Genomic DNA, 12,952 nt, shown 5'->3' with positions numbered 1-12,952 from the left:
GATCAGCATACAAAGAAATTGTCTAAGTACATTGTAAAAATAAAGGTACACCCAAGGTGTGGCAGCAAGGGATTAGGTCCCCTAGTAGTGCTAGGCCCTGGGTGGTTGCCCAAATTAACACTCTCTGAATTTCAAACAGCTAATTGCCATTGCCAAACTAATATAAGGTCGATGTTTCCTTTCAGAAAGGTGAGTATTTTATGTGTTGAGGTGTATAAATGTATAAACAAAATCATTTTTGTGTTCTTAAAGGAAAGCTTTATGAATATGTATAGACCAGGGGGTGGTAAATCTAATTTATGTAAAGCATTGATTTATTTGCTATATTTTCCTAGATACGGCTCTCTGAAAAATGCCAGGAGTGCAGTGAAGCCATACTACTGTGTGTGCCCAACCTTGTTGTCCTTTATACTTTCTAAATGGAACAGGTCTCTGCTACGGCAACTTCATAGACGTCTAAAAAAAACATAGACGCCCTACATATGGACACAACCCACCCACTTTCCCTGCTATAGAATATCATTCAACTGATAGCTAGGGCTACAGACATCACAAAAAAAGCCATTGTAATGTCTGTAGCCCTAGCTATCATTTAAGCCACACTTTATAGCAGGGGCCTGAAGGGCAACATACATGCTGGATTTTGCTATACAGTATATAGCTATATATATTATATTACTGCTGTCTATAAGGGAAATATTATAAAGGTGTGTGATGGCTGAGATCTCCTGCAGTATAGTATTACCCTTTGTTCTTCCCCTGGCAGCTACTTAAAAGGATATGGGTAATGAAGTAGCTGGGCCAGACCAGACAGTAATTAGACACTCCCAAACATAAGAGATCTGACATTCAAGAAGGGAGAGGTTGTGCTAGGGAATTGACTCCTCCTAAAGTAATCATATTTGCTTGCATGTTCAAAGGCACATAAATGAAATGACTAGTTGATGGAGAGGAAACCCTGCAAGCATGAAGTATGCAAAACTTGTTTGTTTTTTTCTTTATTTATTGGGTTGGTAACAGGGTTCTGTTTAAGGCTAACTTTGCCTAAATGAAACCTTGGATGGTGAGATCTAATATTGGGGTCAGTTCTCCGACTCATTTGCTTGTAGAGGTAAATAAACAATTTAGCCTTAAAAACATCAACCTATCCACATTAAAGGAGGAAATGGAAAATGAGCCAAGAGTTACAATGATATTTACAAAACTACTAGAAAACATAAAACAAAAACTGTGAATTAAAGTTGAATCCTGGTCAAATTAAAAACTAATAATGTATCCTATTTAATGTACAGCACTGTGTATTATATTGGCGATATATAATTTCTGTTTATTATTAATAATAATAATAATAGTAATAGTAATATTAATAATAAAAAACTACCCTCACAGTGGGGTTTTTATGGCTCTTACAAATTTTAAATACTTGTTTTTGTCTAGCGCAGTGGTTATTTTCTCCTAAAATAACTTTTATGGCTTACGGATCCTCCTACTATAAATACCGTATCCACAACACACCAAACACTAGTTTGATGGTAAGTAGGAAAAATGTAACCCTTGCAAATAGCCAAAAAGATAATTAGTGTCAGTTAAACTGACCTAAGAGGTATAAATTGCCTATTGCTCAAGCAATCTCTGGAGGAACCCTGGTTGAGAAACACTGATCTTGATGATCTTTAAAAATAATTTTTTTATAGTTTATCTCTTGTTCCCATAGGCTTCCTCACTGATTCCGTATATCGTAGATATTCCAAGATCAACACGTACAACGACCAGCAGTCCAGCTGCAGCGAAGGAAAGAGAAGTGTGCTGGCTGCTGATTTTGTGTCAGATCTATGTAAACCTCAGGATTGGATTGACATAAATACAAATCTCTTGGCAGGTAATACATCACCCATATATGTGTTTCATCAGTGTATTAAACAGTTTGCATTGAGTTCAGCTTTAACCTTGCAAATGATATGCCAATGTTAACTCCTGGAAACGCCTAATAAAAGAAGTTTTTTTTTTTTCAGTCTGACACTTTGTAGGGCGTTTTTCTGAATTAGATTTAGGGTTATATTATTCTGATCTATTAGATTTGAATGTTATATAAGCAGTTAAATACATATTTATTAAAACATGTTTTCTTCGAAAACACACTCGACAACTGTCGTTGACCTTGACTACACTTAGCCAAGAACACATTGCAGCATACTGCTGTTTTCTCCTTCTGTCAGCAGGTTAACCTATTTTTACATTGCTAATTTGTTATAGTGCTACATGATTAAAAAAACATGATTTTTTTAAAGTAATTATTGGTCATTATAAACATTACAGGTGCAGATGTTATTGGTCCTTTCTTAAGTCAGGTTTTCATAAGTGACAAATAAAACACATACATTTAATGGTTTGTTTTTATCTGTGATGTTATTTTCCCAGGCACAATTCTCCTTTAACTCTGGTCTTCATTATTATAGATCTATCTGAGCAGACTTTTATAGACTAATTAAAAATACATGAGACCAGACGACCTTTAACTCTCTACATGATGTCATGAATATTATGTTCCTTCATCTACAGAGCATCACAGGGCCCTGATAACCTTTACACAGCTGGCAGCATCAGAGAATCCTACATCCAGAATTGGGATTTGTGCCAAATAAACCTACATTAACAGGAATCTCATCATTTGCTGCAAGCAGATCTTAAAGTTGGCTTTAATCACATAATAACTGTACAGTTGCTTAGATGCAGTAACTGAAGTATAAGATTTAACAATTAGAATTTAAATACTGCCATCATTGTTTTTCATTGTCAAGGCAGCAATTGGAGATGATTGAGTTTTGCATTTAAACTGTATCTTAATTCAAGAACATTTTTTTCTTCTAATAAATCTGTTTTTTTTAGATGTGGTGGTTTAGTTTTCTTTTTTATGCCTTATTCTTTATTTTTACCTGCTACGCCTTCTTGTAAAGTAAGCTAAACCTACACAACTTCCCTTTATACATTTCATTGCAGGGCACCACCATCTTTCTTCTCTTCTACCTCCCAGAGATGATATTTGGCCATCTTGATTGGCCATGCTGGGATGACGTGTGAGGTAGAACAAGGGAAGCCAGGATTGCCGAGATACCCTGGCAATCAAAGCTGATACTGTGCATGTTCAGCTCAACTGTTAGCAGAAACCTGTAGCAATCATGAAGGTAGGACAAATTTTTGCAGAAGGGACATCACCTGCCCTTTTCTGCAATAATGACCTGTCTGGTCGATTATTTGTAACAATGGAACTTTAGTTTTACTTTAAAATGCAGTAAAGTGCACAGAATGTTACCAATTTGCTGAATGTCTAGTAGGATCAACAGCTAAGGGCAACAGTTTTGCAATAACTAATACATAGCAGATAGCATACCCGTCTCCAGGCCTATGCGATGTGTTTCTTTCTTTCCTTGGATGACCGTGTATTTGTTGAGTCCTGCAGTGATGTAGGGGTCAGTTACAAGTGACCACCAAACAATGGAGGCAGAGGAGTGGTCAGGGTAGAGGCATGTAACACTCCTGGAAGTCTCTGGCAGAGGCTGCAATGCTGGTAAAGCTGAGATGTAGGAGGCACAGGATGCCAGAGAGGTAAGTATACAGTATATGTAAATGTTTTGTTTAGAAACTTTAAATTTAGTTGAGAGATAGTTGTGGCACAAAAATAAAGATAATTAGTGGGAATGAAAATGCCCAGGTAAAAATTGCAAATCCTGCCTAAAGTGAAAGAACTTTGGAGCAAATCATTTTAAAATTCTATGGGAGAAGGGGGAACTTGTCATTTGGTGTATTTATTGAACAAGCTATTGTCAAACAAAATACATGGTAAGTTGGGCACTGCCTGGGGTGCATGAATCAATGCCAAAAATGATAAACGACTTTATTTATACACAACTTAGATATTAAAGGACGGGGCTGTCCTCTTATGGTTTCTCTTCATTCTATGGATCAATGTTTCTTCCCTTTTAAAATGGGGAACTCTTGAAATATCTTTCAGATGGTGGGGACCCCCTGCTATCAATACTATATCTACAGCTCACAGTACATTAATGTGGTTGTCAGTTAGAAGAATGCCTGGCCAGTGGGTAAGAATGCCATCATTACAGATAACCAAACAGTTCATTGGTGTCACTCAAACTGACCTGAGAGGCACAGACTGCTCATTGCTCAAGGAAGCCTTAACAACTTCTTCAATGGAACCTTGTTTGGGGAACACTGCTTTGATTAGTGTCTGTGTGTAAATATGTATCAATGTAGGATATATTAGGTAAGCTGGTCATCTGTATCTCCCCCACTTCTTGTACTATTGTGCATACAAATTACTGCCCCTTCCAATTTGTATAATTTGTAGGGTTATCTGTATCTCCTTAACAGTTTGTGTGCTTGTCTGTATTATGTATTTTTCTTTATTGTACAAAGACAAATATATAAATCATATATAAATCATTAATTGTACAAATAACTGGCAGTTCTCTCTAAAAGCTCCAACATATAATCACAATTTGGCTGCTGTGAGCTCACACTTTTGAAGAAAGAGAGTCTGGCTCAGAGGTTAGCACTCTGGCCTGTGCAGTGCTAGGTCTCAGGTTCCAATCTCGGCCAGGACACTGTGCATGGAGTTTGCAGGTTCTTCCCATGTTTATGTGGGTTTCCTCTGGGTACTCTGGTTTTCTCCCACATTTCAAAAACCTGCAGTTGGGTTAATTGGCTTCCTCCTAAAAGTGCCCTTAGACTTTGGTAATGACATATGACTATGGGGACTATTTGGGCTCCTTTGTGGGACAGCTAGTGACATGACTATGGACTTTGTACAGTGCTGCGTAATATGTTGGCGCTATATAAATACTGTGTAATAATATTTCTTTATATTCTTGCCTCTGGTGACTGACCAAGGAAAAGGCTATGTATTGCAATGTAATTTGTTTCATACTTGGTTATGTTTTAGAATTTATAACCAAATGCTTTCAGTTTACAATCTTTGAAAACCCCTGGAATCAGTCCTGGACCCATAATAGTGGCAAAGCTTATTCCTAATGCCTTGGACTTTTTATGAGGGGACATATTGGATATTGAAGGGGAACAACATTAGCCAGCAATAGGCTTCATTCACAAAGCATGTGTTGTTTACTAACATTGTCAGTATTTGGGGCATGCCATTGTAAAAGAGTAAATAAAGTTCCACTTTTAGGTTTGTACAATCAGGTAGGTCATATTTCCTAGAAGGAACAGGCGCTGAATAATACGACTTAACTACCTGATTTCACCGAGTTTCTGGCAAAAAGCTCAGTTGTGCATGTGCAGCGTCAGCTTTAATTGCCGGGGAAACCCAGCAATCCCTGCCATGATTATGTCATCCCGGCACAGCCAATCAAGTTGGCCGAAATTCTTTTGGAATAAGAACAGAAAGATGGCGGCGCCTAGCGCTGGGCCCTGGAAAGGAGAGTTTGCGGGAATTATTTCTGTTTTATTTCCATTTATTGTTAATGGTTGTGGCAACCAAACTTTTTGTATCTGTCCATTGAAAAATAATAGTTTGGAACCTTTTCCCCTCTAAAGATTATTCAGTCATCCCCCTTAAATCCAAGGGTTCTGGTCTCCACTTTTTGGTAGGTTAACCCAAATTCAGTATATTGTGGCCCAGCAGTTTCCTATGAAGTTCATGACCTGAACACACCATGTAAAAATGGCTCCTCTGGTCTGTATCAGTGACAGGGCTTTGGTATTATTGTATAATGAAAGTAATACATTTTACATAGCATAGAGATTCATCAGGGATAGGAATAAGCTTTCTCGTGTTTAGTTTGCAGACTCAGCAGCAAGCTGGACAGAGGACACACTGACATCCATTCAGCCTTCTTGACCTTCCCAATATGGCCGCAGCAAGAAGGACGAACCGGAAGAGCCGCAGAGCCTTTCGGTCCAACCCCGCCCAGAAAGATGACGTAACTATCATTCCCTGGCGTTGGAATGCCAGTCACGGAGCTGGTGGGCGGGGTGGAGCCGGATAGGTGGAGGATGGTAGTGGACAGGGCGGGGATAACGGTGTACGGCGTCCCAGCTGGGACATTCCGCTCGGCTGGGGAAGGCGCACGTCATAGCCCGATCCGTTCTCCGCCCTGGACCGGAGTGAGGGGAGCGGGGACATCAGGGCAGCTAAGGTAAGGGTGGGGTACGGCGCCGGGTGAGGGGGGAGCCGGGTGTGATCACATTATGTCACCCATCACATGAGAGAACACAATGCCTGATCCTAGCCCTGCACCCGGGGAGGAGGGGAGGGGGGCATCATACAGGGCACTGCCACCCTGGGCTATATACTACACAGGGCATTGCCAGCCTGAGCTATATACTACACAGGGCACTGCCAGCCTGAGCTATATACTACACAGGGCACTGCCAGCCTGAGCTATGTACTACACAGGACACTGCCAGCCTGGGCTATATACTACACAGGGCACTGCCAGCCCGAGCTATATACTACACAGGGCACTGCCAGCCTGGGCTATATACTACACAGGGCACTGCCACCCCAAGCTATATACTACACAGGGCACTGCCAGCCTGAGCCATATACTACACAGGGCATTGCCAGCCCGAGCCATATACTACACAGGGCATTGCCAGCCTGAGCTATGTACTACACAGGGCACTGCCAGCCTGAGCTATATACTACACAAGGCACTGCCAGCCCGAGCCATATACTACACAGGGCACTGGCAGCCCGAGCTATGTACTACACAGGGCACTGTGTAGTATTATGCACAATACTGGGCTCTTACCAGACTGTAATATGTACTATATATACTGGGCACTGCCAGCCTTTCATATATATTGTACAGGGCACTACCAGCCTGTAATATGTACCATACTGGGCACTACCAGCGTGTAATATGTACTATATATACTGGGCACTACCAGCCTGTAATATGTACCATACAGGGCACTACCAGCCTGTAATATGTACCTCACTGGGCACTACCAGCCTGTAATATGTACCTCACTGGGAACTACCAGCCTGTAATATGTACTATATATACTGGGCACTACCAACCTGAGATATGTTCTATACTGGGCACTGCCAGCCTGTGCTATATACTACACAGGGCACTGCCAGCCCAAGCTATATACAACAAAGGGCACTACTAGCTTGTAATATGTACTATATATACTGGTCACTGCCAGCCTTTCATATATATTGTACAGGTCACTATTAGCCTGTAATATGTACCATACAGGGCACTACCAGCCTGTAATATGTACCATACTTATCACTACCAGCCTGTAATATGTACTATATTTACTGGGCACTGCCAGCCCTTCATATATATTGTACAGGGCAATACCAGCCTGAGCTATGTTCTATACTGGGCATTGCCAGCCTGAGCTATATACTACACAGGGCACTAGAACCCTATATTATGTACTGAATTGGGCACTACCAGCCTGTGGCATGTACTATACTAGGCACTGCCAGCCTGAGTCATGTACTACACAGGGCACTACCAGCCTGAGCTATGTTCTATACTGGGCACTGCCAGCCTGAGCTATATACTACACAGGGCACTGCAAGGCTGTAATACGTTCTATATATTGTACAGGGCACTGCCAGCCTAATGTATATACTACACAGGGCACCACCAGCCTAAGCCTATATCCTCTGCTTTACTTCCAGTCTGTGCTCTATACCTCGCAGGTAATTGTCAGTGAGTCCCATATACTATACAGGACACTGCAAGCCTTAGCTATACTCTACACTGGGCACTGCCACCCTATCATACAATACAGGGTTCTCCCAGGCCCCTTAAGCTGGGTGCACCACCCGGCACTTTTCAGCACCCACCCGGCTGTTTTTGGGTGGTTACTAAAGAGTTTGGACACAATACAGGGGCTGCCACCCACCTACAATTTCTTCCCACCCGGCTTAAAAAAATTTCAGGGTTGAACACTGCAATATATACTAAACAGGGCACTGATAATCTAATCTTCATACTAAACTGGGCACTGCCAGCCTGATGTAAATGCTATGCTGGACATTACTAGCCTAAGCTGTATACTATACAGAGCACTGGCAACCTATCATATATATCAAACAGGGCACTGATAGTCTGAATTATATACTATGCAGGCAGGCACTGTCAGCCTGTTCTGTATACTATACAGGGTACTGCCATACTGGCATGTATACTGGGCACTGCTAGCCTGCTATATTTACCACAGGGTCCTGCTGTTTATGATATATATATATATTGTACTGGGCACTCTCAGCCTTGGGTATATACTATAAAGGGCATTACCAATCTGTGCCATTTATACTGTACAGAGCTTTTCATATAAACTGCACTGTCACATATTATATCCTGTGAATGGTTAGGCTCCAATATATATTGTCCTTCTGTATAAAAAATGGGCACTGCCAGCAGGAGTTACATTCTATAAAGGGCACTGCCAGCCTGGCCACTGGCAGGCAAAGTATGCATTTTACAGGGCACTGCCAACATATACTGAATATTGCCATTCTCTTGTGTACATTACATCGGAACCCAGTCCAGGGATATATTGGAGGCGCTCCTACCAGTCATTAGATGGTACTGGAATTGGTGCCCTGTGATATGTAGCATGCTGGGACTAAAAGCTTGTGGTTTTTGTCATTCTGGTCTCTGTTGTGTTATTTGTGGCACTTCCAGGCTGTGATACACTTGTCAATCCTCAATCCTAAACATTTTACTGGGGTCTAATTAGTCATGATGAATGTGTCACTGGGCACTGCCCGATGGTGACAATCGTCATCCTAAGCATTTGTCACGATTGTAGATTGATACTTTTGTCTCTGCTAGCTGAGCAGTTATTTATGATGGACACTGGCAGACTGTGCTATCGTTGTTTGGGGTCTTTCTATACTCTTTAGGCTTTGCTGGGCTTTCATATAAATTGTGGATGACACTGCCTGGTTGTTTTAGACAAGCTGTACTGGGTTTTGCAATCATCTTGATGTAGTTTATTTTGGGCATAGTCAGACTGCACAATGGGTTATTCTGGGCACCGTTATTCTCTGATACAAAGTATGCTTGGGAATGCCATGTTCTGATATGCCTGACCCCACATGGCTTTTTACTTCTAATAAGACAGAGCTGGTCACGATTGAGCTTTATTCATAAACAGGATTTATATAGCGCCAACATATTACACAGCGCTGTACAATAAATAGGGGTTGCAAATGACAGACAGATACAGATACAGACACTGACACAGGAGGAGGAGAGGACCCTTCCCAGAAGAGCTTACAATCTAGGAGGTGGGGGAAGTATCACACTATAGCAGGGCTTGTGTAAGATTCTAAAGCTAATTAATGCTTGTTTCCATATGAAAGCTTTATTTACCTAATCAATGTGTTTCCTTTCAGCTGCAGTTAGGGGACAAAGGTCACCCAGAATTGGACATTTGCTATTTTACTCACATCTGTCATCTAGGACTTGAGTGTTCAGCCTATTGTTAGGCTGGGTACACACGTTCAATAATTGTCGTTAAAAAGAATCTTTCACAATCCTTTCCAATGACAAAAGACTGAACGATGCATGAATGAGCAGTGTGCATATAACACCAGTCTGCTGTATGGAGAGGGAGGAGGGGAGAACGACGGATGTCTCTCCCCTTCACTTTCTTTATGATCATTTGTCGTTGGCGGATCCATCAGGACGGATCCAAGAACGACGAGCGTGTTGTACACATGCCAGATTCACGTCAGGGCTGAAATTGGACGAGGATCCTCCGATGTGTGTACGTAGCCTTAACCTTTACTCCATTGGCCGAAAGAAGGGGACAACCATGTATATAATCCAAATGTAAACATAAGAAGGACGGGGGTGGCTGGTAGAAGTTAGCCTCGTCCTGAAAGTCAAGGTATCCAACATGCTGAAAATACAGAAGTGAAAAGATGGACACACCACTCCAAATTTAGGGGTAAGGAGTACTCCGAAAGTATAAGGTTGCTGATTGTCGAATAAATAAATATCCAGTTCGTTTTGCACATTTGCATCCCCCCAAACCCTATTGTAGCCCTGATGAAGGAGACGTGCATCCTTGAAACGCAGTGGCTTGCTTTCCGTTACAAAATAAATTTATAGTCATCATCATTATACTGTCCTTATCCTCTTTATGAGAAGTAAATCACATATAGAGTTTTGGAGTGGTGCACACGTTGTTCAATTCTCGTTTGGATAGATTTAGGTGAATAAAAGATAATGTCTGATTCGTATGGCCCTATGATTAGACTAGTGCAAAATCTAGGTAATACTTGCACAAGTCCAGTTCTGGTTCTCTTCAATCACTAATATTCTTCTATTGATTAAGTATATACCTCCTAGATTGTAAGCTCTTCGGGGCAGGGTCCTCTTCCCCTGTGTCACTGTCTGTATTCTTCTGTCATTTGCAACCCCTATTTAATGTACAGCGCTGCGTAGTATGTTGGTGCTATTAAAATCCTGTTTATTAATAATAATAATAATAATAATAATATTCCTGAGTCCTGCTAAGCTGTGATAAAATCATGAAGGCTGGCATCCCACATATGTCTTGGCGCTGTGTGGGTTCCTGTTGAATGTTGTAGGCTGTTTTATGAGTAATTTGTAGTAGGCACTGCCAGCCATGCTATAGAATATTGTACGTAGGCATGGTGAAATTATACAGTTGGCATTTCACAAAAACTTAAAACAAGGCACACCTATTAAATACTTTTGCAGGGTGTGTTGGTAACGTTAGGAATTTGGCTGGTTTGATCAGTTATTGATGGTGTTTGCTATTGATCGACCATCAATGGTGGTCATTGATTTCATACTGCCATTAAAAATATACTGTCTGTCACTGCCGACTTAAATAAAGTATTGTTTCTAGTTTTTAGGCTTTAATCCAGTTTTTTGTGTGTGTTAAACAGTAAAAGACTGCTGTAGTGACTCAGTTGGTTGACATTTATGGGAAGCGTTTGCTTATGTAAAAAAAAAAAGCTTGTAAAATATATTTATAATAGTTACCCTTCTGCCACCAATGACTTGAATCTTTTTCTCTATAGCAGAGCTATTTCCGCCACAGTGATCTTTAATTTCCAGATTTGTCTAGTACCTTCCTGTGGCATATTGTGGTTAAATTTGCTGGCAGCTTTAAAACTTGTAGGGCAGCATGGTGGCTCAAAAGTGCTTTTGCAGCGCTGGGTGCCAGGTTTGAATCTTGGCCAGGACACTGCATGGAGTTTGCAAGTTCTCCCTGTGTTTATGTAGGTTTCCCCATTCCAAAAACATGTAGTTAGGGTAATTGCCTCCCCCCCAAAATTTACCTAAAGATTAACATACATAAAGACATTATCATATGACTATGGTAGGGACATTAGATTGCCCCATTGAGGGACAGCTAGTCATATGACTATGGACTTTGTACAGCGCTGCGTAATATGTCCGCTCCATATAAATACTGGATAAAAATAGCTTGTCCTGATTTTTTTTATTGATGATTGGACAATGGTTGATTTTGTTTTTGTTTCTGTATTTGTCCCTGTTACATTCTTTACTCTAAACAGTGCAAAAAAGTTTTCTCATCTTGAAATCATTCATCTTGATATCCTACTCGTTTCCTGACATCTGCCTTAAAGCTGTGTACACACTTGAAATAATAGCGGTTGGAAACAAACGAGTAATGACCGATCGTTCGATAATCGTTAATAAAAAAAGTGCACAACGACATCGACAAATGAGAATTGTAGCTGGAAACGAATGACCGTCCTGATGGATCTGATTGAGCGATGATTGTTCGCTATCTATTGTGTGTACAGTTGTTCAGTGATCGTTCAGTAATCAATGGTTCTGCGATACACTATACACTTTCTCCTTTACATGTCACTTCCTGCATTGTTCAAATGATCGTATCTAGCCTGTATACACGCTATTGGTAGTTTTTTTTTGAACGATGGTATTGTTACAGCATGGACAGAATTGTGCACAATATGATCGTTCAAAATAATCGTGCATAATCATTAGTCGTTCGTTTTCTATTTATTATTGCAAGTGTGTACCTAGCTTAATTCTTGGCTAGGTAAACATTATGGGCTGCAAATAAGATTTTCTTTATCATTCTTCAATTTAAACGTGTGCTGGAATACTGGTTGAATGTGGTGCAAAATGTAATTATTGGTGCAAAATCTAGGAACACATGATGAGGGGATCTGCAAGAAAAGTATTGATTTCATATGGAAAGGGATATGTCCCTGGAACACAAACAACGTTTGGAATAAATTTGCCTAAGCCGCAGGTGAATTGGGAATTTGTTAGGAAGGCAGTCCCATTTATAAACTATTTATATAATAAACTATAATGCTTGATTTAATTATTAGCAAAAGTGGCTTCCTGGCTTCATGATTTTGTGTCTATACAGTTTTTGGAAATGACGCTCAGTTGGTCCTATCAGTTTCAAATATCATATAGTTTGTGTATAAGGGCCCGTTACACCTATGTGTACATATGTAAGGTACCTATTCACTTTCAAAAGGTTCTCAACAATGTTGCCTTAATGAGGTGTTCCTGTTCTAAGGATCCTGAAACATTGTAGTATTTCTTTGTATGTATTTGCTGTTGATAACTACGAAGCCTCATTGCGTATAAGCACCTGCGCTAGGTGTTGTGGTGTGCAAGTGAAAATAAATACAAATATAAATCTAATTATTTCTAAAACTAGCCACCAAATCTCTGTGGCTTTATTTTTCCCTGCAACCGTTGCAGTGTTATGTCTGCAGAAAGCTGCAAATATTTATTTTTTAGATAGATGGTGAACATTTAGGAGATTGACTTTGCCACTGAGGTTTGTTGGCTGAAATGGGCACCACCCATGATATTATTATTATTTAGTATCTTTTATACATTTCAGCATTCAAAATGATTGCTTCTAGATCAGACATAGATTGCAT

The 12,952-nt window shown here is 40.5% G+C and overlaps 1 protein-coding gene across 11 annotated transcripts in view; it reads left to right on the top strand.

Moving 5' to 3' along the window:
• Positions 1-6,024: 6,024 nt before the first annotated feature.
• Positions 6,025-12,952, top strand: part of ERC1 (ELKS/RAB6-interacting/CAST family member 1) — a 150,411-nt gene continuing 143,483 nt past the window's right edge. For all 11 annotated transcript variants that reach the window (XM_072400058.1, XM_072400056.1, XM_072400055.1 and 8 more), the window contains exon 1: positions 6,025-6,170. The gene's annotated coding sequence lies outside the window, so the exon portion shown is untranslated. The remainder of the gene's footprint in view (positions 6,171-12,952) is intronic.

The sequence above is a fragment of the Pyxicephalus adspersus genome, chromosome 2 (genome assembly GCF_032062135.1).
Source record: "Pyxicephalus adspersus chromosome 2, UCB_Pads_2.0, whole genome shotgun sequence".
Taxonomy (NCBI): domain Eukaryota; kingdom Metazoa; phylum Chordata; class Amphibia; order Anura; family Pyxicephalidae; genus Pyxicephalus; species Pyxicephalus adspersus.
Note: the sequence above shows the minus strand (reverse complement) of the source record. Positions and strands in the feature narration are given on the sequence as shown.